The sequence below is a fragment of the Thalassophryne amazonica genome, chromosome 10, assembly GCF_902500255.1.
Source record: "Thalassophryne amazonica chromosome 10, fThaAma1.1, whole genome shotgun sequence".
Taxonomy (NCBI): domain Eukaryota; kingdom Metazoa; phylum Chordata; class Actinopteri; order Batrachoidiformes; family Batrachoididae; genus Thalassophryne; species Thalassophryne amazonica.
Window position 1 is genome coordinate 109390019 of NC_047112.1, and position 23787 is coordinate 109413805.

The window sequence follows — 23787 nt, forward strand, 5'->3', positions numbered from 1 at the left end:
CACAACAGGATTTCTCGGCCAGCGTCATGGATCCTAAGGGGCGTCAACCATCGCTTGAACAGCCAATGGAAGAGCGAGGTGCACAGGCGCCAGCAGGAGGCGTGTTGGGTGAGCTGCAGCACATCTTAACCGCCTTTACCATCGGTTGGACTTAGTTACCGAGCAGAGCAGTGTTCTCAATCGTAGGATGGAGGCTCTCACCGCCCAGGTAGAAGCGCATGCTCAGGGCGCTGCCTGCAGCACCTCCTCCTGTTGACAGTGTGCCAGAAACAGGACATTCCGCTGGTCGTTCAAACGAACGCCCCCACCTTCCCTGAAGCATACATAAGCCCTCCGGAGCCGTACGGAGGCTGTGTGGAGACGTGTGCGGACTTCTTGATGCAGGGCTCGCTCGTCTTTTCACAGCGTCCCGTCATGTACGCAGCAGACGCTAGCCGGGTGGCTTATGTGATCAATTTGCTTCGAGGAGAGGCACGCGCCTGGGCTACGGCGCTTTGGGAGCAGAATTCACGGCTCCTAACGGTTTACACTGAGTTTGTGAGGGAGTTCCGACAGGTGTTCGACCACCATCATAGAGGCGAGACCGCTTCAAGTGTGCTGCTGTCGATACGGCAGGGGCGTCGGAGCGCAGCGAAGTATCAATCAATCAATCAATTTTTTTATATAGCGCCAAATCACAACAAACAGTTGCCCCAAGGCGCTTTATATTGTAAGGCAAGGCCATACAATAATTATGTAAAACCCCAACGGTCAAAACGACCCCCTGTGAGCAAGCACTTGGCTACAGTGGGAAGGAAAAACTCCCTTTTAACAGAAGAAACCTCCAGCAGAACCAGGCTCAGGGAGGGGCAGTCTTCTGCTGGGACTGGTTGGGGCTGAGGGAGAGAACCAGGAAAAAGACATGCTGTGGAGGGGAGCAGAGATCGATCACTAATGATTAAATGCAGAGTGGTGCATACAGAGCAAAAAGAGAAAGAAACAGTGCATCATGGGAACCCCCCAGCAGTCTACGTCTATAGCAGCATAACTAAGGGATGGTTCAGGGTCACCTGATCCAGCCCTAACTATAAGCTTTAGCAAAAAGGAAAGTTTTAAGCCTAATCTTAAAGTAGAGAGGGTGTCTGTCTCCCTGATCTGAATTGGGAGCTGGTTCCACAGGAGAGGAGCCTGAAAGCTGAAGGCTCTGCCTCCATTCTACTCTTACAAACCCTAGGAACTACAAGTAAGCCTGCAGTCTGAGAGCGAAGCGCTCTATTGGGGTGATATGGTACTACGAGGTCCCTAAGATAAGATGGGACCTGATTATTCAAAACCTTATAAGTAAGAAGAAGAATTTTAAATTCTATTCTAGAATTAACAGGAAGCCAATGAAGAGAGGCCAATATGGGTGAGATATGCTCTCTCCTTCTAGTCCCCGTCAGTACTCTAGCTGCAGCATTTTGAATTAACTGAAGGCTTTTTAGGGAACTTTTAGGACAACCTGATAATAATGAATTACAATAGTCCAGCCTAGAGGAAATAAATGCATGAATTAGTTTTCAGCATCACTCTGAGACAAGACCTTTCTGATTTTAGAGATATTGCATAAATGCAAAAAAGCAGTCCTACATATTGTTTAATATGCGCTTTGAATGACATATCCTGATCAAAAATGACTCCAAGATTTCTCACAGTATTACTAGAGGTCAGGGTAATGCCATCCAGAGTAAGGATCTGGTTAGACACCATGTTTCTAAGATTTGTGGGCCAAGTACAATAACTTCAGTTTTATCTGAGTTTAAAAGCAGGAAATTAGAGGTCATCCATGTCTTTATGTCTGTAAGACAATCCTGCAGTTTAGCTAATTGGTGTGTGTCCTCTGGCTTCATGGATAGATAAAGCTGGGTATCATCTGCGTAACAATGAAAATTTAAGCAATACCGTCTAATAATACTGCCTAAGGGAAGCATGTATAAAGTGAATAAAATTGGTCCTAGCACAGAACCTTGTGGAACTCCATAATTAACTTTAGTCTGTGAAGAAGATTCCCCATTTACATGAACAAATTGTAATCTATTAGACAAATATGATTCAAACCACTGCAGCGCAGTGCCTTTAATACCTATGGCATGCTCTAAACTCTGTAATAAAATTTATGGTCAACAGTATCAAAAGCAGCACTGAGGTCTAACAGAACAAGCACAGAGATGAGTCCACTGTCCGAGCCCATAAGAAGATAATTTGTAACCTTCACTAATGCTGTTTCTGTACTATGATGAATTCTAAAACCTGACTGAAACTCTTCAAATAGACCATTCCTCTGCAGATGATCAGTTAGCTGTTTTACAACTACCCTTTCAAGAATTTTTGGAGAAAAAAGGAAGGTTGGAGATTGGCCTATAATTAGCTAAGATAGCAGGGTCAAGTGATGGCTTTTTAAGTAATGGTTTAATTACTGCCACCTTAAAAGCCTGTGGTACATAGCCAACTAACAAAGATAGATTCATCATATTTAAGATCGAAGCATTAAATAATGGTAGGGCTTCCTTGAGCAGCCTGGTAGGAATGGGGTCTAATAAACATGTTGATGGTTTGGATGAAGTAACTAATGAAAATAACTCAGACAGAACAACCGGAGAGAAAAGAGTCTAACCAAATACCGGCATCACTGAAAGCAGGCCAAAGATAACGATACGTCTTTGGGATGGTTATGAGTAATTTTTTCTCTAATAGTTAAAATTTTGTTAGCAAAGAAAGTCATGAAGTCATTACTAGTTAAAGTTAATGGAATACTCAGCTCAATAGAGCTCTGACTCTTTGTCAGCCTGGCTACAGTGCTGAAAAGAAACCTGGGGTTCTTATTTTCTTCAATTAGTGATGAGTAGAAAGATGTCCTAGCTTTACGGAGGGCTTTTTATAGAGCAACAGACTCTTTTTCCAGGCTAAGTGAAGATCTTCTAAATTAGTGAGACGCCATTTCCTCTCCAACTTACGGGTTATCTGCTTTAAGCTACAAGTTTGTGAGTTATACCACGGAGTCAGACACTTCTGATTTAAAGCTCTCTTTTTCAGAGGAGCTACAGCATCCAAAGTTGTCTTCAATGAGGATGTAAAACTATTGACGAGATACTCTATCTCCCTTACAGAGTTTAGGTAGCTACTCTGCACTGTGTTGGTATATGGCATTAGAGAACATAAAGAAGGAATCATATCCTTAAACCTAGTTACAGCGCTTTCTGAAAGACTTCTAGTGTAATGAAACTTATTCCCCACTGCTGGGTAGTCCATCAGAGTAATGTAAATGTTATTAAGAATGATCAGACAGAAGGGAGTTTTCCAGGGAATACTGTTAAGTCTTCTATTTCCATACCATAAGTCAGAACAAGATCTAAGATATGATTAAAGTGGTGGTGGACTCATTTACTTTTTGAGCAAAGCCAATAGAGTCCTATAATAGATTAAATGCATGTGTGAGGCTGTCATTCTCAGCATCTGTGTGGATGTTAAAATCGCCCACTATAATTATCTTATCTGAGCTAAGCACTAAGTCAGACAAAAGGTCTGAAAATTCACAGAGAAACTCACAGTAACGACCAGGTGGACGATAGATAATAACAAATAAAACTGTTTTTTGCAAGTATGCAGTCGACTTCCGCATCGCGGCAGCGCGAGCCGGCTGGAATGCTGTTGCGCTCCGCGCCGCCTTTGTAAACGGACTGTCTCTGGTCCTTAAGGAGCACCTGGTGGCGAAGGACGAGCCGCGGGATTTAGATGGGCTTATCGACCTGGTTATACGGTTAGACAACCGATTAACAGAACACCGACGGGAGCGAGACGAAGGGCGTGGTCAAGCACAAGCTGTCCCTCTTCCTCCCGGGTCCGAAGGGAGCCGTCTTCCCCAAGCTCCACTGCCAGGGCTCTCCCGTGACAACAGCTCCCCTTGCTGATGTTGCTAGGGAAACGAGCAGGGCCAAAAAACGATCAGATCAGAGACAAAGGAGGCTGATCCGTGGAGAGTGTTTTCTCTGCAGGTCTACCGAGCACAACACAGAGAGAATGCCCCAAACGGTCCAAAACAGCAGCACTCGTCCTTAGAGGACTGGGCTAAGGGTGGGTCATAACACGCACGCGGGGGAACCCCGAAAATCAGCACGAATCCCAGTCACAATCCTTTGTGAGGATTTAACCCTTCACGCCCCAGCACTTATAGACACGGGGTCAGAGGGAATCTGCTGGACAGCAGATGGGTAAAGGAGTAGGGCTCCCTCTGGTGGCTCTGCCTTCCCCTGTGAAGGTACGAGCACTAGATGGCACTCTTCTTCCATTAATCACACACCAGACACAGCCAGTGACATTGGTGGTGTCTGGGAATCACAGGGAGGAGATTGTGTTTTATGTAACACCTTCTACCTCCCGAGTGATTTTGGGTTTTCCATGGGTGTTAAAACACAATCCCCGATTGATTGGCCGTCTGGCGTTGTGGTTCAGTGGAGCGAAACCTGCCACCGGGAGTGTTTAGGATCCTCGGGTTCCACCCGGTGTGACAGCTAAGGAGGAGGTTTTAGTCCCCTCCAATCTGGCGGTGGTGCCAGCCGAGTACCACGACCTTGCTGACGTCTTCAGCAAGGATCTGGCACTCACGCTGCCCCCCGCACCGTCCGTATGATTGTGCCATTGATTTGATACCGGGCGCTGAGTACCCATCCAGCAGGCTGTACAACCTCTCATGTCTGGAACGCGAATCAATGGAGACCTACATCCGGGACTCGTTAGCTGCCGGGTTGATCCGGAACTCCATCTCCCCGATGGGTGCTGGTTTCTTATTTTGCTTGCCTCTACTGGTGGTTGGCTCTCACTGCGGTATTGTATCACTTCCTGTTCCGGAGCACAGCGGTGTTTTTCTGTATCTGTTAGCTGTTTAATCTGCGCAGTTAGATTGATCTAGTTATCTAGATTACGATTTGTTTCCCATGTAATCTTTACGTGCCTTAACTAAAGCACTCCTTCTGCTGAATCACCTCTAAATTATTACACATTATTCACTTTGCGTGTTTTTAGGAATCCGCTAGCTTAGCGTAGCTACTAGCTCTTAGCCGATTAGAATGGCGGCTTCTCCTGTCTCTCCCGCACTTTTCTGCTCTGGGTGTGAAATGTTTAGTTATTCCTCGGCCTCCTTTAGCAGTAACGGTACTTGTAATATTGTAGCTTATTCGTAGCTTTGAAGGCCAGGCTGGGCGAATTGGAGACTCGGCTCCGCACCGTGGAAAATTCTACAGCTAGCCGGCCCCTGTAGTCGGTGCGGACCAGGTAGCTTTAGCCGCCGTTAGTTCCCCCTGGCGATCCCGAGCAGCCGGGAAAGGCAGGCTGACTGGGTGACTGTGAGGAGGAAGCGTAGCCCTAAACAGAAGCCCCGTGTACACCTCCAACCCGTTCACATCTCTAACCGTTTTCCCCATCGACGACACACCCGCCGAGGATCAAACTCTGGTTATTGGCGACTCTGTTTTGAAAAATGTGAAGTTAGCGACACCAGCAACCATAGTCAATTGTCTTCCGGGGGCCAGAGCAGGCGACATTGAAGGAAATTTGAAACTGCTGGCTAAGGCTAAGCGTAAATTTGGTAAGATTGTAATTCACGTCGGCAGTAATGATACCCGGTTACGCCAATCGGAGGTCACTAAAATTAACATTAAATCGGTGTGTAACTTTGCAAAACAATGTCACTCTGTAGTTTTCTCTGGGCCCATGATCTCCTTGAATTGCTGGCTGTCTGAGTGGTGTCCAAAAATGAGGTGGGCTTCATAGATAATTGGCAAAGCTTCTGGGAAAACCTGGTCTTGTTAGGAGAGACGGCATCCATCCCACTTTGGATGGAGCAGCTCTCATTTCTAGAAATCTGGCCAATTTTCTTAAATCCTCCAAACCGTGACTATCCAGGTTGGGACCAGGAAGCAGAGTTGTAGTCTTACACCCTCTCTGCAGCTTCTCTCCCCCTGCCATCCCCTCATTACCCCATCCCCGTAGAGACGGTGCCTGCTCCCAGACTACCAATAACCAGCAAAAATCTATTTAAGCATAAAAATTCAAAAGAAAAAATAATATAGCACCTTCAACTGCACCACAGACTAAAACAGTTAAATGTGGTCTATTAAACATTAGGTCTCTCTTCTAAGTCCCTGTTGGTAAATGATATAATAATTGATCAACATATTGATTTATTCTGCCTAACAGAAACCTGGTTACAGCAGGATGAATATTTTTTTAATGAGTCAACACCCCCGAGTCACACTAACTGTCAGAATGCTCGTAGCACGGGCCGGGGCGGAGGATTAGCAGCAATCTTCCATTCCAGCTTATTAATTAATCAAAAACCCAGACAGAGCTTTAATTCATTTGAAAGCTTGTCTCTTAGTCTTGTCCATCCAAATTGGAAGTCCCAAAAACCAGTTTTATTTGTATTATCTATCGTCCACCTGGTCGTTACTGTGAGTTTCTCTGTGAATTTTCAGACCTTTTGTCTGACTAGTGCTTGCTCAGATAAGATAATTATAGTGGGCGATTTTAACATCCACAGATGCTGAGAATGACAGCCTCAACACTGCATTTAATCTATTATTAGACTCTATTGGCTTTGCTCAAAAAGTAAATGAGTCCACCCACCACTTTAATCATATCTTAGATCTTGTTCTGACTTATGGTATGGAAATAGAGAGACTTAACAGTATTCCCTGAAAACTCCCTTCTGTCTGATCATTTCTTAACATTTACATTTACTCTGATGGACTACCCAGCAGTAGGGAATAATTTCATTACCTAGAATCTTTCAGAAAGCGCTGTAACTAGGTTTAAGGATATGATTCCTTCTTTATGTTCTCTAATGCCATATACCAACACAGTGCAGAGTAGCTACCTAAACTCTGTAAGGGAGATAGAGTATCTCGTCAATAGTTTTACATCCTCATAAGACAACTTTGGATGCTGTAGCTCCTCTGAAAAAGAGAGCTTTAAATCAGAAGTGTCTGACTCCGTGGTATACTCACAAACTCGTAGCTTAAAGCAGATAACCCGTAAGTTGGAGAGGAAATGGCGTCTCACTAATTTAGAAGATCTTCACTTAGCCTGGAAAAAGAGTCCTGTGGAACCAGCTCCCATTCAGATCAGGGAGACAGACACCCTCTCTACTTTTAAGATTAGGCTTAAAACTTTCCTTTTTGCTAAAGCTTATAGTTAGGGCTGGATCAGTGACCCTGAACCATCCCTTAGTAAGGCTGCTATAGACGTAGACTGCTGGGGGTTTCCCATGATGCACTGTTTCTTTCTCTTTTTGCTCTGTATGCACCACTCTGCATTTAATCATTAGTGATCGATCTCTGCTCCCCTCCACATGTCTTTTTCCTGGTTCTCTCCCTCAGCCCCAACCAGTCCCCAGCAGAAGACTGCCCCTCCCTGAGCCTGGTTCTGCTGGAGGTTTCTTCCTGTTAAAAGGGTTTTTTCCTTCCCACTGTAGCCAAGTGCTTGCTCACAGGGGGTCGTTTTGACCATTGGGGTTTTACATAATTATTGGTATGGCCTTGCCTTACAATATAAGCGCCTTGGGGCAACTGTTTGTTGTGATTTGGCGCTATATAAAAAAATTGATTGATTGATTGATTGATTGATTATTTGTGGGCAAGAAGGACGGCGGACTCCATCCATGCATTGATTACAGGGGGCTGAACGAGATCACGGTTCGCAACCGATACCCGTTACCTCTGTTGGATTCAGTGTTCACGCCCCTGCATGGAGCCCAAATTTTCACAAAATTGGATCTTAGGAATGCTTATCACCTGGTTCGGATCCGGGAGGGAGACGAGTGGAAGACGGCATTTAACACCCCGTTAGGTCACTTGAGTACCTGTCATGCCGTTCGGCCTCACCAATGCGCCCGCGACGTTCCAAGCATTGGTTAATGACGTCTTGCGGGACTTCCTGCATCGGTTTGTCTTCGTATATCTAGACGATATACTCATGTTTTCTCCGGATCCTGAGACCCATGTCAAGCATGTACGTCAGGTCCTACAGCGGTTGTTGGAGACCGGCTGTTTGTGAAGGCGAGAAGTGCGAGTTCCACCGCACTTCTTTGTCTTTCCTGGGTTCATAATCTCCTCCAACTCCGTCGCCCCTGATCCGGCCAAGGTTGCGGCGGTGAGAGATTGGCCCCAACCAACGAACCGTAGGAAACTACAACAGTTCCTCGGTTTTGCAATTTCTACCGGAGGTTCATCAAGGGCTACAGTCAGGTAGTAGCCCCTGACAGCCCTGACCTCCACAAAAGTCCCCTTCACCTGGTCGATCGTGCAAAGCCGCGTTTAGGGAGTTGAAACACCGGTTCTCGACTGCACCAGTTCTGGTGCAGCCCGATCCCAAGCGCCAGTTCGTAGTTGAAGTGGACGCCTCTGACTCAGGGATAGGAGCCGTGCTATCCCAGAGCGGGAGTCCGACAAGGTTTCTCCATCCATGTGCCTACTTTTCCCGCAGGTTGACCCCGGCTGAACGGAACTATGACGTCGGCAATCGGGAACTTCTTGCAGTGAAGGAGGCTCTTGAGGAGTGGAGACACTGTTGGAGGTTAGCTAAGGAAGCATATGTGATTTGAAGCGAAACATCCTCGCGTCAAGCAATCCAGTCCACTCGAAGATTCAAGCTTCTCTACTTTTTAAAAATCCATTCTTGGACATTTTGGATCTATTTGGAATCTTAATATATAAGAATCGTGATTCGGACGCGAATTGATTTTTTCCGTCACCCCTAAGAAACACGCTTGTTTTTTCTCATCCTTTTTTTTACAAAAACATGAAAAAATGTACTTTGATGGATTCTTTCTTCAAACGATCTTACTTCATGGAAAATACAACTACATATTCTTTGTTTGTGGATTGTTACAGACAAAATGAGCCCAGTCATGCCCGGACTTGGACTGATATGAACCTTCAGAACACCGGACAAGGTAAGAAGTTCTAAATTATGAATCGTAAATTCATCACAAATTATTGGTTATTGGCTTTTGAGGTGGATAGTTGACTTTGTTTCGATTATGTGGTCACTTTCTTTGAGGTGTCCTGATTCCAAAGAGGTATAACAAGTTTGAATTGTTTTCATATATACTGTGCAGATTTAAAAATAATTTGCGCAAAACTGCCTGCCGCTGGGTGGAGGAGATTATCAGGTTTAACCCCCAAAGAGAAATTTCAGTTGTCATAGCAGCCAGGTACCTCAGAACCATAAAAATAAAAATAAAATAGGTACCTCAAAAAGATAAAAAAAAACAAAAAAACAAAACAACACAAAAAATAAGAATACAAACAAGCAATAAGAAAAACTGAAGTAGAAACACAGATGTGCAACAGATAAATAGTAAATAGTAATCTAGTTCAGAGACCACAAGTCTAGCAGATGCAGATATATTAAATTGTCTGATGGCACTGGGTAGGAATGATCTCCTGTACCGTTCCCTTCGGCAGCGTGGTTGTATGAGTCTGTTGCTGAAGGTGCTCTTAAGATTGTCCAGTGTCTTATGGAGGGGATGGGTGGCATTGTCCTTAATTGCCAGCAGTTTAATCAGCACTCTGTCCTCAACCACCTCCTTCAGGTTGGCAAGCTTGGAGCCAACAACAGACCAGTTTATTCAGTCTGCTGGCATCCTTTGCTGTGATGCCTGTACCCCAGCAAACCACAGGAAAGAAGATGATTCTCGCAACAACAGACTGATAGAACATCTGGAGCATTCTATTACATACATGAAAGGATATGAGCCTCCTCAGAAAATAAAGCCAGCTGTAGATGGTCTCTGTGTTCGTAGACCACTCCAGTTTATTGTCTAGGTAGATGCCCAGATACTGTACTTATATGATGGGACTATGTCCATATCAGTCCCAGTGATGCAGACCTGAGAAGGTGGGGCTTGTTCATCCTGAAATCCACCACCATCTCCCTCATCTTTGCCACATTGAGATGCAGGTGATTCCTCCCCACACAACTTCACAAACTGGTCAACCAGGTTGACCAGTTGGTCAGTTGCCTCACTGTTTCGCAGCTGTGAATCTTGCGCCATCTCGTGGTCCGCAACTCACACAAGAGGTCAGTTTCAGCAGAGTTCCAGTGTTAGGAGTTCAGCACTCACAGTGTAACAAACCTCATGAAGTATGGACAATAAGACAACATCTGGGCACAACAGAAGCCCATCACAGGTGCTACACCTCCTCTAGATAACCCTCTCAACTTGGCAAAATGTGTCATCATCATAACTGCCTGTGAACTCGCTGGATCAATGACATCCACATCGTCGCTTTGCCAATGATTACATGTGCTGTGAGATGGCAGAACTCTGCTGGCACCGCAGTGCATCTGGAAGCGCAGGGGGCTGCCAGAGGGATTATGGGAAACATTAAAGTCCTGAATACTCATCCTCCTGACTACTTTCCACACACCCAACTATGGCAGTGTCATGAGAAAATTCTGTAAATTGCATGACACAGTGCAGTACGTAAAGTCTGCAGTGTAGGTGGTGAAACAGAAGGGAGATAGCACAATTCCTTGGGGCGCCGATGTTACTGATGAGATGCTCAGACACACAGCTCTGAAGCCTCATGAACTGTGGTCTGCCCATCAGATAGTCAGTGATCCATGCAACCATGGGACCATCCACCTGCATTTTCTCCAGTTTCACCTTCAGCAGTCTAGGCTGGATGGTGTTAAAGGCACTGGAGAAATCAAAGAACATGACTGAGATTGTGGTGTTGGGTCTGTCCAGGGCAGAGTAAGCCTTATGCAGCAGATATATTACGGCATCATTCGCACCTAGATGGGGCTGATATGCAAACTGCAGGGGGTTTTGTGTTGAGGATACCAGTGATCTGAGGTGTGCCAGGACCAGTCTCCTTTATAATGTGCGAGGTCAGTGCTATTGGCCTGTAGTCATTAGGAGTCACAGGATGCCATTTATTAGGCACTGGAATGAGGCAGGATGTTTTCCACAGCATTGGAACTGTCTGAAGGTGAAGGCTCAGGTTGAAGAGATGCTGTAGTACTCCACAGAGATGGCTGGAACATGCTTTCAGCACCCAAGGGCTGATACCATCTGGTCCAGCAGCTTTACTCTGATTTAGCCTCTCCAGCTTTTTCATCATATGGCTCGCTGTGATTTGTAGTCCGGTCTGAGGCACTGAAGATGTGGCAGAATCTGTGGTGGGTGGAAAAGATGTAAATACGAGGTCTGTTAGAAAAGTAACGCACGTCTCCATACGTCCTCCGCACGTCTTTTCATGACAAAAACACCTGTAACAGTGGGAATGTGCCGAAAAAGTGCTATGTCCAGCTGTCTTGCCATTTCTCTGGTAGTCAGACGACGTCCCGGATCAACAAAGCGTTCACTTTGGAAATGATCTGGTCGTTTGAGCCTGTCGATCGCCGTTCGGTGCGCGGCGCGCCATCCGCCGCTGTGGGCCATCTTTAATCCAGTTGTAATTGTCCTTAATCTGTGTGATCCCCATAAGATCTTCACCAAAAGCCATCTGAATTTTCCAAATGGTTTCCACTTGGGTGTCTCTCACACTTTCTGAAAAAATTTTGATGAAGCAAAGCGGCAGTCGATCAGCCAATTTCCTGACAATGAAAATCCGACGAGGGGGCTGGACCACTCCTCCCACAAAGGCGTGCTCACAGGGCGAATGACGCAACTGACAGGCGTGAAAAAACTCACACATGCACACGAAGGTTCAAGCTTGGCTGATGCAATCACACATGATTCAAATCCATATAGTTTTTGTAAAAAATAAAAAGGTCCGTTACTTTTCTAACAGACCTCGTAGGTGTCTGCTGCAGGAGTTGATGGGTGGCTGTGAGGGTTGTGAGAGACACCTAGTGTCATTACTCAGAGGAACAGTCAGGTAGTCAGTCCTGGGGTGGGGTGGTCGAGTTGGAATCAAACCTGTTGAAAACTGGTTTAGCTCATTTGCTTGATGGCCAAGTGACGCATTTCTTTGGATATGAACGAGTATGCAGGTATGCGAGTATGCAGGTACCTTAGTGTTCAGGACTCCAGCAACTGCAGGAAGATGCCCACGTTCACTTGATAGATGATTACTTTTTCCACTCATTTTAGTATATACCTTCCTTACTTTTCACCACTTTCATCAAATAGGGATTGTTGACAATTAATGATTTATTTAATTATTTTTGTCTTTCTTCAGGGAAAGATGAACTTTGATGGAAAGCGCTTTACAAATAAATGTATTATTATTATTATTATTATTATTATGATGATGATGATGATGATGGTGTGTGGGTGGAGCTGAGATGGCTGGGATCCCAATGAGCCCTGGATAAATACTGACTTTTGCAGAATGATGTGCCTGCTCAGGAGGATGCTGCATCAAATGCAACCAGATATGAGCTGCTTTCTGACAATCAGATGAGGTGCACTAAGTTACAGCTCAGCCCATTACAGCATAAAACAGAGCTAAACTCAAGTAGGGCTGCAGCTATCGATTATTTTTGTAATCGAGTATTCTATCGATTGTTCTGGTGATTAATCAAGTAATCGGATAAAAAGTACTTTTGCGTTTTTAAACATCAATAGTCCAGGGCTCTCCCTAAGCAATGACACAATGTCCCTGTTGGAGTTATTCTGTAGATACACTGTTTTATTTTATCATGCATGTTTGTGTTCTCTGCTCTGGTAGAATGTAGTTCTCTCTGCTCTGATAAAGTGTATTGTACTGATGTGATGGGTGAAGGTTACTTAAGATATGTGACATGACGTGTTTCTGCAAGTTGTGGTATCTCTGTGTGCACGCTAAGCTCTTTTTCAGGACATGTGAAGATGACCCAGGCAGGATGCAGCTGTAAGCGGAGCAGTGAGATAAAGAATAGAGAATTGAATGTTCCAACCACAGTGTGATTATGATACATTAGTCCTGTGTCAGAAGAAGTGTGATTAATCGTTAGATGTCTTAAACACATCTTAATCGAGCCCAAGATTAAAAAGGTTCTGAACATCCTGAATGTATTGGCAATCAGCGGTTCTGCGGCAACAGCTCACGCGCTATCACTCTTTCCCCTCAGGAGCTGTACCGCCCATGTATGTAGGGAAGTCCTAATAAAAAGAGCGGGAGCGCAGGCCAGACTTTAGTGTAGCTTTGGTGTACAGCCTGACTGCACTCCTCGCGAGCTTAAATTGAATTCTATCTCTTCACTTGTTTAAGGCCTGGTTGTCTCTTCCTCTTATCAAAGATACAGTATTCTAAAACCCGACAGTCCCCTGTGCCAAAGTCTTGACAGTTTGCTGAAATGGCGATGGGATTGTGTCTTTCTGTTCTGTTTTTTTTCCCCCCCAACTTGTATAATGTAACCATTTTGAGTTGTTTTTTTTTTTAAGCCTTGCAGTTACTGTTTTTTTTTTTTTTAAGTTACCATGTTTGTGAAGCATTGTGTGTTGCCCAGAACAAAGCGAAACAGTGCGAGTCTGAACAGCAGCCGGCTTTGACGTAGGTACCCCGGCCGTCGGGTCAATAGTCACTCACCACGTCGAGCAGACTGTGTGTTTTTAATAACAGACAAACACACTACTTCACTTAAATGCGAAGTAAGTCTATTTCAGATGATCAGTGTGGACCCTCTTTCTCTTAAAAGGCTTTATTTGACTGTCGCAGTGGAAAGCGGTAGCTTTAAGGGCTAAATTATTAGCTGTTACGCGGCCTGAGCACATGCTCTAGTCTTCTTCTGTTGTTTTTCCTGAGACGTTACAGCGCCACACACAGGCCTGGCATATGTACTACAACGTACATATGCATATGTATTACATATGCATATGTACTACAACTAAACGAAGCTTCGAGGCACAGAATTTGCCTCGATCATTTTTTGTAATCGAATTAGTCGGGTTATCAGAGTAATCGTTTCAGCTCTAAACTCAAGCATTTCTTATAGCAGCTTTAAGGCTCATTTATGTATGTAAATATATCAGTGCACTTCAAATGATTAACCATCACTGCCAACATACTTCCATATCTAATGGCAGCTGGTGGTGCTGTACAGCGAACTGAAAATCTCCGCAGTGGAAGTTACACATTTATCATTTATATCCCCGTCAGACTAGAGGCCGAATGAGCCCGAATGCACATTTGACCCACATTCAGGAAGTGTTGAGGTGCATTCCAAACAGTGGGGCACAGTCGTGCAGCCAGCCTGAATGTTAAGCACATGCACCCAACTGTCAAAGTGCGTTTGAGGTGGAAATATATGGAACAGCAGTCAAGGTGGACTCTAACTGCATTCCGATTGTGCTCTATAATATTCTCACACAGTGGTGGGCACAGCTAACCAAAAAGTTAGCTTTGATACCATTAACCAGATAACTGAAAAGCTATCTTTTGTGACGATAAACTGATAACTGCTAAAAAAATTTATCTTTATTACAGATAACCGATAACTATTAGTATTGATTTGGATGTGGCCACATCAGATTACACTGTTAGCTTCTGATAAACCAGTTTCACTTTAAGCGCCGCAGGGGCTGCTGGGTAAATTCAAGGATCACAAACACAAAGAACACATGAAAAATGAATAAATAAAAAAAAAACTCCAAACACTGTCATCATCTTTCACAAGCAGTAAAAGACAGTATTAGAAGTCACAGTTTATGTCTGTATTAGATACACTGTCATTTACAAACTAAAAAGCTGCTGCTTTTTTCACACGCTTTGAACCCAGCAGCTTAAACAACCGAAATACATCCATTAATGCATTGATTGGCGGAGTAAAATACACATAGCAAATATAAATTCTTACCTTAGTTTCAGTGGGATTCATCTAAATAAATAATCCATATAAAGCGTCCTTTTGTTTAATCCAAAACAGTGTCTAAATGTGAAGGAAAGTCCCTCTGTACACACAGCTGCGCCATGAGAGCTCCTCTCCCCCACTGAGTCTTCGCGACTAAATTACAGCCACAAAGAAATAAAATAAAATAATGTTAAAATTAGTCTGTTTTGTTTTTGTGTCGAGTGGACGAGTCACTATAACATCCAAAGTGAACCTGAACTACACTACCCACAATGCTCCTTGCGTCGAGCGGCCAATCACGTTTGCGCTTAATGATGATGTCATCAGCAAGCGACAGGCACCCAGTCTGCTAAAAACACAAAAAAACAGACTAAAATGTTTGATTTTAGGGTTTACAAACGTTTTTGACCGTTAAACTTTACCAGCAAAAAAATGTTATTGGATTGAAAGTTATTGGAACTAAATTTATCGGAAGATAATTGGTCCGATGATGGTTTTAAAACTTAGCTGAAAAGCTAATCCAATAGCAAAAACATTAGCTTCGATAATTATCTGCTGTCGGATTAGCTGAACTGTGCCCACCACTGTTCTTACGGCATCAAAAATGCATTCAAAACAGTCTGACCACATTTGAGGGAAACTCACCATGTACAGGCACGTCAACTCATGCCAGCATGTCATGGTTGTGGCAGCATGAGCAGGACTTCACCGCAGTGCGTCCCGTTCGGGGTGCACAAAGGAAATATAGTAATGTGCAAAGTTTGTGGCATGCAATCATTATGTGCTCAGATGTGATCATTGCACAATCACACCGAAAAACACTGTATGTCACTGTGAGTCGTGTGGAGTGTTGTTCATGTTGTTGTTCATGACACGATATGTGTTCTCCAGATGAGTTGCGAGTACACAGCGTTCAGCTGTGCCAGCTAGACATTACAGCTGTCCAGATGTGCACTGCGCTGGACAGCGATCACACTGTCATGTCAGCTGGATGATCTGCGCTGTGGGCTGTCATACCAGCTGAATGATCGCCACACTGTGCGTGAGCACATAACAGCTGATCGCAATGCTGCATGTGTGTGAAGCTGGATCAATGATCGCTCAGCTGCATGTGTGTGTTTTCATATCATCTGATTGCTTCCGTGCACATGCCTGAGCCCGTCTGGACAGAGCAGCATCTGGCTGTCCACTAAACAGATGATGTCCTGGAGAGAGAGAGAGAGAGAGAGAGAGAGAGAGAGAGAGAGCGAGAGAGAGAGCATGCAATGGATTTACTCCTATTTCACAGTAGTGTTCAGAATAATAGTAGTGCTATGTGACTAAAAAGATTAATCCAGGTTTTGATTATATTTCTTATAGTTACACGTAAAACAAGGTACCAGTAGATTCAGTAGATTCTCACAAATTCAACAAGACCAAGCATTCATGATATGCACACTCCTAAGGCTATGAAATTGGGCTGTTAGTTAAAAAAGTAGAAAAGGGGGTGTTCACAATAAAAGTAGCATCTGCTGTTGATGGTACAAACTCAAAACTATTATGTTCAAACTGCTTTTTTAGCAATCCTGTGAATCACTAAACTAGTATTTAGTTGTATAACCACAGTTTTTCATGATTTCTTCACATCTGCAAGGCATTAATTTTGTTGGTTTGGAACCAAGATTTTGCTTGTTTACTAGTGTGCTTGGGGTCATTGTCTTGTTGAAACACCCATTTCAAGGGCATGTCCTCTTCAGCATAAGGCAACATGACCTCTTCAAGTATTTTGACATATCCAAACTGATCCATGATACCTGGTATGCGATATATAGGCCCAACACCATAGTAGAAGAAACATGCCCATATCATGATGCTTGCACCACCATGCTTCACTGTCTTCACTGTGAACTGTGGCTTGAATTCAGAGTTTGCGGGTCGTCTCACAAACTGTCTGTGGCCCTTGGACCCAAAAAGAACAATTTTACTCTCATCAGTCCACAAATATTCCTCCATTTCTGTTTAGGCCAGTTGATGTGTTCTTTGGCAAATGGTAACCTCTTCTGCACGTCTTTTATTTAACAGAGGGACTTTGAGGGGGATTCTTGCAAATAAATTAGCTTCAGACAGGCATCTTCTAACTGTCACAGCACTTACAGGTAACTCCAGACTGTCTTTGATCATCCTGGAGCTGATCAATGGGTGAGCCTTTGTCATTCTGGTTATTTTTCTATCCATTTTGATGGTTGTTTTCCATTTTCTTCCATGCGTCTCCTTTTTTGTTTGTTTTTTTTGTCCATTTTAAAGCTTTGGAGATCATTGTAGATGAACAGCCTATAATTTTTTGCACCTGTGTATAAGTTTTCCCCTCTCCAATCATGTCCAATGTCTTGAACGTCCCATTTTCCTCAGGCTTTCAAAGAGAAAAGCATGTTCAACAGGTGCTGGCTTCATCCTTAAATAGGGGACACCTGATTCACACCTGTTTGTTCCACAAAATTGACAAACTCACTGACTGAATGCCACACTACTATTATTGTGAACACCCCCTTTTCTACTTTTTTTTTACTAATAGCCCAATTTCATAGCCTTAAGAGTGTTCATATCATGAATTCTTGGTCTTGTTGGATTTGTGAGAATCTACTGAATCTACTGGTACCTTGTTTCCCATGTAACAATAAGAAATATACTCAAAACCTGGATTAATATTTTTAGTCACATAGCACTACTATTATTCTGAACACTACTGTATGGATCTCACATATATGGATCCCGGCATTTGTAATGACATTGTGGTGATGGCAATAACTTGTAGCCATTGTGGAGGTCTGTGTATTCTGGCTGAATGTGACATGGCCCGCATTGAATTCACCCGTTGAACATTCAAACTGTGTTCAGGACCCATTACTGACGGCATGTGGAGAGATCATTCAAGGCGGGTCGGGGCACAATCTGAGTATTTTGTATTTCTTATCCCCTCCCAGAAGTGGTACGATTTGTGTTTTTTTTTTTCCTATGTGACCTGATTCGTCTTCATTCATGCTCATTGTTGCTGGTGTGATGGGGCCCTTATCTTGGCAAAGATGTTTCACAAAACATCCATTAGAGGGGATAGCAGACCCTTGTGGATGTTTCTGAAAACATTAAATATGGTGGTGGCTGAAACAGTTGTAATAATGTTTGTATTGCCAAAGCAACAAAAGCTTAAGCAGCAGTGTAGACAGAGATGATCACAACAATTTAGCAAACATTCCAACGTTAAATGTGTTCATTGTGTCCTTTTGCCAAGGACAGTTTGTCACTTGAACTTTGGCTGCAGTACCCCATAAATTCTGGTGGTATTGCTCTGCATCATCTGCATCCACACTCCTCATCAGTATATGTCATGAAACTTATTAAGCTGTACACCTGGGGTCCATGCAGCCCCCACCAGAACTTCTTGTTTTTTTTTCTTTTTTGACATGATTAACATGTCTTTATTCTTGCCTTTTTGCACTTTTGCCATTTTACACCCAGGGTCAGGCGACTTGGAGTAGAGCAACTGCTTGTTCGCACCAAAATGAGCCAGCTGAATTGGTTCAGGCATCTGGTGAGGATGCCCCCTTGTCATCTACTTAGGCAGGTCTTCCAGGCACATCCAACTGCAAGGAGACCCCGGAGTAGACCCAGGACATGCTGGAGTGATTATTTTTCCCAGATGGTTTGGGAATGCCTCAGGATCCTCCAAGAAGACTTTGAGGACTTGGCAGAGGATAGGGAAATGTGGAATGAGCTGATTGGTCTATGAATGAATGAATGCATTGTAATTACTAGACTGGGTCACTTTATAACTATTTTGAAAAAAGACTTTTGACTATCCGGCTGATGAACTTACATTTCATTTTGAAAGACTTTGGATATTTTTTCCTCTGTTCTGAACATAACTTTTCAATGAAAATAATCAATACCCAACCCTACTCTCTGCAGTTGCTCTGATGTCAATAACCTGAAAAAACTGATCTGACAGTTCAGTAGTTATGAAAAATGGACACTAAGATAAAAAGTTTGTGATGTAGTTTGACCAGATACCATTATATCAAACTGGGGTCAAAGTGGACACCTAAGAAAAATTATTTTGTAGCCCACAGAATGTAATCAAATTGGATCAAAATACATTAAGTTGAACATAGCTGCACAGATGACATGTTGTGTGCAGCTTGGATCCCGCCTGCTCTGATGTCTGTCTCCCTCTCTGTTTCCAGGTGGCATTACAATGAGCTGATCAACACACTTACAGCTCATCCTGATCACCGCACCTGCACCTCATCAACGCAGCAGTATTTAACCACCAGTTCAACCCTTCCACCTTCGTCAGAAAGTCAGCGTTGGCTCAGGATATCTGATTACTCAGTAGTTTGTCTCAGAGTTTACCTTTGCGTCTTACGCACTCTCCTCCGTGGGTTGTGCTTCCACGCCACCCACCTTGTTTTGTTTTTTGAACCTCATCGGTTTTCTGTTTGGGCGTGTCATGCTGAAAATTGACCTGTGCCATTTTTCTCTCCAGCAACTCAAACTCATCAGCTCAATGGACACCCACCTGGCTCAGATTCATCAGTCCACTGGTTCTGGTTCTGGTTTGGACGGACTGCGGCTCCCTGTATCCACTGCAGCGTAGGCTGGGTCTCTGCTCCACAGGCCTCCTTGTTCGATTCCAAATTCTGTTGCACATTTCTGCATTCATCCTGTACTGTTCTTGGGAGAATAAATCCCGGTTATTCATTCAACTTAGTTCGTTTCTGCTCTCTGCATATTTGGTTCCTCAGTTTGGTTCTAACCGTTACATGACAGTTACATAACATTTCACCTCAATAATAATAATAAATAGGGATGTCCCGATCAGGTTTTTTTTGGCCCCGATCCGATTCGGAGTCATCTGATTTTGAGTATCTGCCGATACCGAGTCCTGATCCGATACTTTAAAAAACTGAATAAACAATGAACAAATGCTAAATATATAATATTTTCTTTTTAATCACCTTATTTTATTATTTATCACTTAAACAGTGTACTTCTTGAGGTAGCTTGAACAATCAAGTAATAATCTACCAGACTTAAAAAATGTACAAATTTCCATGTTATTTTATTTGTCTGAAAATAAATGTCAAAGGTTCCTTATGTTAAACAAGAACTTATCTAATTTGAAATAACAGGTGGTTTTAATTTACAGATGAAAGGTTTCTAAAGAACCATTTATTGTTCTAAACTTTTTTAAACAGTAATCACAAATTTTGAGGTAACAAACAAAAAACATTTCCAAGGATTTTTCTTCAGAAAACTGCTCTATAAATGAGCAGTCCTGTGACACGTTTCTGTTTTATAGAGCGCAGTGGTTTCTGCACCGATCTGTTTTGTACAGATCAGTGGTTTCTGCCACTAGTCTTCCGTGTTTTGGCCCGACGCATCGTTCCTGTTGAACAGCGCAAAGCTACGTCACAGCTCAGAGCATTGAAAGTTAGATTGGGTTGAAGTTATGTTTTTTTCTTTTGTTCAATAAAAATAAAAAAAGATTGGGTTGAACTTTGACCACGTAGCCTGCCGACAAGTGGCAATGCACGCTCCCGTCAGAAGCGTCGCTTTAGCTCAACTTTTGATGTGACACTTCTGACGGCTCTAAAAAGCAATGCGTCTCATCGAAAATAATGCTTTTTAGACCGATTCTTGTCACCTCTGACGCTTCCGACGTATGAAAGGACCATTAATCTGCAATAATGAGCTTGAAATAGCGCTTATCAAAATAATGAGGATAAAATCTATATCGGATTCCTGATCGGGATGCAACGTCCGATTTCGATCAAGTCTGAAACCACGTGATCGGGCCCGATTTCCGATCATGTGATCGGATCGGGACATCTTTATAATAAAATGGGTTCAGAAAATATGCATGCATATGCAAGTACACACCTGGTGTTTGCTTGGACTCAAGTGTACTGACTAAAATTAGCCTTTCAGGAAAAGGACACAAATATAGGCAAAGAGCCCTTATTATGGGCACTCATTTTTAATTATAAAATACAAATAAATGTAAATTAAACAATATAAAAATATAATACTCTTGGTATATACTCTTGGCTGGAGTCAGCCACAGTACAGGTGCATCCAACACCACTCGCGGGGCACTTAGAAAATGTGGCACTATTCACGCAGCCAGCATGAGAGAGTTCAGGTGATCACATTCGAGCTGGCTGTGCAAATGGCCCCACATTTTCTTCGTGCCCCACAAGTGTTCCACTACCAATCAACACAAATGGCATACAAGTGTGCAGCCCCCCCGTGCAACACAAATGACGTACCATGTGTTGCGCCCCCCCCGCCCACACACGCACACACACACACACACACACACACACACACCATGATCCAACATTGTCAGGTGCGGCTGAGGTGATCGCTGTCCAACGCAGTGCACATCTGGATGGCTGTACTGTCCAGCTGGAACAGCTGACCGCTGTGTACTTGCAACTCAGCTGGAGAATACATATCGTGCTATGAACAGCATGAACAACACCATGCAATGCACGTGTGGGCAGGCTCTCATGCTCTCATGACATGCTGATAATTACATACAGACAAGATCACATGACGACTGGCCAACGACGTCTCATCATACAAGGCACGTTGTGAAATGTGGCACCAGCCGGCCGGCCAGGCTAATGCCACTTCCACCATGTAAATTGTAGTCCACAAGACAGACAGAAAGAGTGGGAAATATATAATACATATATATGATAAGGGGAAAAGCATGAACTCATTCATGCAAGATCACTTTCTCATAGCGCTGTGGACACACAGGGCATTTCACATGATTGCTGGCCAGCTACTCACTGTCAGTTCCAGCTGACAGTGAGTCAATGCACACAACATGTTAAATTAAAAACACAGAAAACAGAGAGAGACAGGACAAATAAATAAATACAACAATAACTACATACATATTTACATAATAAATACATAAAATAAATAATAACAGAACAAAGGAACAGAGAGTGAGACTTTTTTTCTGACAGCTGAGTTGGTCCGCAGAGGTGGGCATGTCCGCGTCAGCAGCTGTTGAGCACTGTGTGCTCGCAAGTCACAGCTGGAGAACACGTCATGCCATGCAGGATATCACCCCACAACACTCCACCATGAGGTGTGTGCTTCGGCATGCTGTCCTCATGTGGACATACATAAAAACACATATCGCCTTTGCAACGCGGGCAGAAGCGACCTCGTCAGCGTGCACATCACCATCCAAGCTGCCCCATGTGAACATATCCATCTGATCATATGAACACTCAGCTGGCAATCCGAATGTCATGTCCACCATGTGAGTTCTGGTCCAAATGATGCGGTGTCCTTCAGCGCACCACTTGCTGGACACATTAGCCAGCTGATGTAGACATGATATGAGTGCACAGCTTCATTCATGTCAGTCCATGACCATGGGTCATGTACAGAAGAACAGGAGCATGATACTTATATTGTCCACTCTTTATAACAGGAATTAAATATTAGAAATTGCGGTGTTTTTTGTGTGTTTTGTTTGTTTGTGTGTTTGACAGTAAGAGATTTGTGACCAATAACATGATTGTGTTACATTTAAACAGTACATCCATTGTTCCGAGAATGTTCTGAATCAACGTGGTGTCACACTTTCCGTGTGCTTGCACTGTGTGCATGAAACCATCGCCGCCGGATTTTTCATGCCTGTCTGACTGTGTCCCTCCCGACAGTAGGTAGAATTTTTTGTGGATCGCCAATTCTTTTTTTTTTTTTTTTGCTCTTTTTCAGCTGGTTTCTGCTTCTTTCACCCAACTTCATGTTATTTGTGAAGAGGCCCTTAATGTTAAACATAACTGAGTCTTTCATGGGGCATAGTAGGTCTGTTTGGAATACTGATCCACCAAATACTGACATATTTAGAAGTATAAAAATTAAATTCATATATGTTTTTATATTGTTTAATTTACATTTATTTGTATTTTATAATTAAAAATGACCTTGGAATTTGATCAGACCCCACATGGAAGCAATATGTGGACTAGAATGAGGGATAAAAGTACATTCTAATCCAGTTACATTTTTTCCTCAAATCTGATTGGTTAATCGTGTGAGATTTCAGACCATAAAATATCGCGCAAACGGTGACAAAATATTAAAACCGTGTCACATTTCATGTGTTAGTCCATGCCCTGACCGCGTACGCTGCTATGCAGATGTAAATAATTGTGCTGTCACCTGAGAGCGACAGAAACTAGAGCAGCAAGGACGATGCCAAACTGGGTGGATTGAATGGATTTAACTGGACTGATTGATGGATTTACAGTGGATTTAACTCAATGCAGCTGACAAGATGGAGAAATCTGTGGGTCTTCTTACAGAATTTCCAGTTTGACATTAAGACGCTGCTGCAACGGTAAGCTTTGCCAGACCCTTTCACAATGATTCGCCGACCAAATTTCTTACAGAAAAATAAACTGTGCAAACGTTGGAATTGGATTAGAATGGGAATAACACCCTTCTGTTTGAAGATTAGGGGACATTAATGCTGGATTATGATCACAGATAGCTATTTTACCAGGCTCCGCTAACACATCGCCAATAAAACTCAATTTGCGACCTTAAAATCCAGCATTAACATCCGCAAATCATCAGACACAACAGGGTTATTCCGTAGTTCTTCATGCAAAGATATGGCTACAGCTGTGAGGTCAGTCATAATGATATGTTCTCACTGGCACTGCCCTGGATTGGTTTTGATCTTATCTGTCAGAGAGATTGGAATTTATCTCCACTGGGGGTGCCAGATCATTGAGCCATCTTGTTTCTTGTAGAGTGCCTCAGGGATCAGTCCTGGGACCCCTTCTTTTAATCTGTATAGTCCTCAGCATTGCCTTTTCTGGTCAAAATATCACACTTTCCACTACAGTCACCAACCTTGGTGTCATTTCTGATCCACAACTCACCTTTGAATCCCATATAAATCACATTTGT